Source organism: Toxorhynchites rutilus, chromosome 1 (assembly GCF_029784135.1).
Source record: "Toxorhynchites rutilus septentrionalis strain SRP chromosome 1, ASM2978413v1, whole genome shotgun sequence".
In the NCBI taxonomy this organism is placed as follows: Eukaryota; Metazoa; Arthropoda; class Insecta; order Diptera; family Culicidae; genus Toxorhynchites; species Toxorhynchites rutilus.
The window spans coordinates 107,660,386-107,664,438 of NC_073744.1; positions in this window are offsets into that span (position 1 = coordinate 107,660,386).

Sequence of the window (4,053 nt, forward strand, 5' to 3'; positions counted from 1 at the left end):
TTTTAGTGAAAATGTCAAGAAAATTATACAAAAATGGTTAAGTAAGAATCAGTATTACGGGTTTTACGTGATTAACACTCCTATACTCGCGCATTGGTCTGTCAGACCGAGAAATCAATAATTCGTCAATTTCACAGAAAATATCAACACTACGACTTTGCGATTCTTTCTAGCTTCGTTATTCGTCGTTCGTCATCGTTTAGCGTATCGCATGTGTTGGTACAGTGGGGACATGCGCCACTTTTTTAACACTTTCGGTCTGACACACCGACGCGAGTATAGGAGTAACTTTTTTGGACAAGTGCTTTTTTCCATATTCTAGAATATTGTTAAATGAAATGTATAAATTAATGTTAGTGGCGTGGAATATTTATTGCATATAACGCATTATATCATTACCGGACTATTCTTATTTGATTTCAGATCCTTTTGTAACTGGATTGAAGGGATCCATATATTAACTATTTGTCGTTAGATTCATACGTTCAAAGGAAAAATATAAATGTTTGATTTTCGTAAAGTTATTCGCTAAATATAATCGTCATACATATACACACTTGTAAAAGAAATTCACTTGTGGAATAATTGTAAACAGTAAACTATAAACTAATCGGTGGCTCATGCTAATTATTAACAGTTACAGTTTCGGGGATATTTTGACGTAGGACTACGTCTTTCATTTCTATACCGGGGTGTAAAACCAAAGTTTCGAGAACGAAAGCGTTACGCTGGAGACCGAGATTTTGAGCGTTAATAGCTCTTTAACAACTGAACGAAATGGTATGATAAACACTTCATTTGAAAGATAAAATGTCTACGCGTCATATACTTGTTACTTTTTCATCCAAAAACTTGTTTCAATAGTCTTAAAATTGCTTTCAAAACAGGCTATTGAAATCACCAATCGGTATATAAGCGAGCGCCGCTCGTAAACCCCCTCAGTTATGATTGAACAGCGATTGGAGCATGTTGTCGCTGTTGTTTCGTTTATCATGAAAACGCTGATGAACGGTGTCACCAAGAGCCTGTTTGTGCACCTAAGGCCAAAAGGGAATCCATCAGGAGGAGAGTGATGCCACGGTTCCGCTTGAAACATCGGAGCAGCCGCCACACACACACACACACACACACATACACGCGCGGAATTCTCGTTGCTATCATCGTTGCTGAAAAATAATCTGCCAGTTCCCCTGGGAATTGAAAAATACATTCATGCGAAAGAGTTTATTTTAATGTTTTCTATCCATATAACACTGCAACCAAATACATTTGGTTTTGTTATTTTTCAATCAATCGCAATTAACAGGAAAGCTTCTGAATATTTTTTTTCCCCATCAGTGGAAATTTTCGTATCCAATATTGGATGCATAACATGAAAAACGGAAAATGTTTCACATCGCGAAAATCAAGTCATTTTCGAGCGATTATTTGCTTTCTACACATATAATGCTGCAACCAAATACATTTCGTTTTGGATTTTTTCAATCAAGTGCGATCAACGTAAGACCACGTCTTTCGGCAATTTATTAGAGGTGCAATGAATCTTTAGGAATTCCCGCTCTACGCGCACTGGCAAACAATGTTTACTCAACAATTTCTCAAACGAGAAATGGGTGTTGTGAGAAAGAATTAGCGAATGCGAAAACGACAAACGGGAGAAAGATACGTTTGGAGGTTGAAGGAAATTGGCAGAAAACTTCTTCATTCTATCATTCAAATAATGTGATTCATACCACATCGTTTTGCCAGAAAAAGATTATTAATGTTCAAAGGAGGAATCGAGTCCTCCGAGGAAATTACCCAGCGCAAATTAGAGGCGACTATCGATTGCGGCATTCGTACACAAATAATTTTATAATGCAGTTTCACCAAAGTGATTTCTTCGGATATATTCACTACATCATGTCATGTATTTCATATTCTTCATTAAGAAATCCATATCCATGGCACCTATCGGTAACGAATTATTATCGAAACTACGATTTTCGCTAAATGCTCCTTTCAGTTCGGCCTGTAAAGAACTTTTCTGAACTCTAATCCATCAAATTTGGAGCCCTGAAAAGGGCTGTTGATTATATGCTAAGCTAATATAGCACGCTCTCCTCGGATACGATGGGCCAGCTGGATGTCCTTGGGCATGATGTGACGCGTTTTGCATGGATAGCACACAAATTGGTATCTTCGAATAAGCCTCCTGCAGCGTCATAGCCGCGGAACTTTGGAAGCGCAAGTCGGTTTTGAAGTCCTGAGCAATTCCACGATCCAAATGCTGCAAAGGTAGCTGCGGATCAGCAATTCGGTCGACTTCTGATAGCGATGAATTTCACGCAAAGTTCCCGGTCGATAGTGATGTGGCTTCTCCACCTATCCTGCTACTGGTGCGCTTATCCGAGCTGACTTCGTGTGCCTTACCACCGAATGACTAACGAGCTGTCTGCGAAAGACTAACGAGCTGGAGTCCTCACGGTGCGAGAGTAGAGTAAGAAATGAACGAAAGCAAAGGAAGCGTCATTTTATAAACCATAAAAGTATAGAATCTAAATCCCACCCTTATTATATTCGTGAGTATACAGTAAGCTTATATAATAAAGAGGGTGGGGTTTACATTCGATTCTTTTATGTTTTATAAAATGGCACTTCCCTTGCTTTCGTTCATTTCTTACTCTACTCTCGCACCGTGAGGACTCGTTTCATCGGGACTAAGCAGACAGCTCGTTAGTCCTTCGGTGGTAAGGCACCACGAAAGCAGCTCGGATAAGCGCACCAGCCGCAGGAAGCGTGAAGAAGCCACATCGCTATCGACTGGGAACTTCGCATGAAATTCGTCGCTATCAGAAGTCGACCGAATTGCTGATCCGCAAGCTACCTTTGCAGCATTTGGTTCGTGGAATTGCTCAGGACTTCAAAATCGACTTGCGCTTCCAAAGTTTCGCGGTTATGACGCTGCAGAAGGCTTATTCGAAGATACCAATTTGTGTGCTATCCATGCAAAACGCGTCACATCATGCCCAAGGACATCCAGCTGGCCCATCGTATCCGAGGAGAGCGTGCTATATTAGCTTAGCATATAATCAACAGCCCTTTTCAGGGCTCCAAATTTGATGGATTAGAGTTCAGAAAAGTTTTTTACTGGCCGAACTTAAAGGAGCATTTAGCGAAAATCGTGGTGTCGATGATAATTCGATACCGATAGGTGCCATGGATATGGATTTCTTAATTAAGAATATGAAATACATGACATGATGTAGTGAATATATCCCCATATCGAAGAAATCACTTTGATGAAACTGTTTACCGTTTGTCGTTTTTAAGTGTTGGGAAAGGGCATTATTTTTGCTGAGTAAATTCCAAGAAAAAAATCCATTCCTTCTTTAAGCGTGATTCATTCTGCTTCGGAACAACGGAACAGTGATAATCATTTCATACAAAAGATAAAATGTCCAAGAGTTATATGATTGCTATTTATTGAGTCGGAAAATTGTTTCAATAGCTTAATGATAGCTTCGAAAACAGGTTATAAAATGACGCTTCCTTTGCTTTCGTTCATTTCTTACTCTACTCTCGCACCGTGACGACTCGTTTGTTTGGGACCAAGCAGATAGCAGGTTAGTCTTTCAGTGGTAAGGCACACGAAGCGCACCAGCCGCAGGATAGGTGAAGAAGCCACATCGCTATCGACCGGGAACTTTGCGTGAAATTCATCGCTATCGGAAGTCGACCGAATTGCTGATCCGCAAGCTACCTTTACAGCTTTTGGATCGTGGAATTGCTCAGGACTTCAAAACCGACTTGCGCTTCCAAAGTTCCGCGGTTATGACGCTGCAGGAGGCTTATTCGAAGATACCAATTTGTGTGCTATCCACGTAAAACGCGTCACATCATGACATTCAGCTGGCCCGTCGAATCCAAGGAGAGGGTGCTATATTAGCTTAGCATATAATCAACGGCCCTTTTCAGGGCTCCAAATTTGATGGATTAGAGTTCAGACAAGTTTTTTGCAGGCCAAACTGAAACGAGAATTTTCGTTTGGATGCCATACAGAATCGAGAAAAT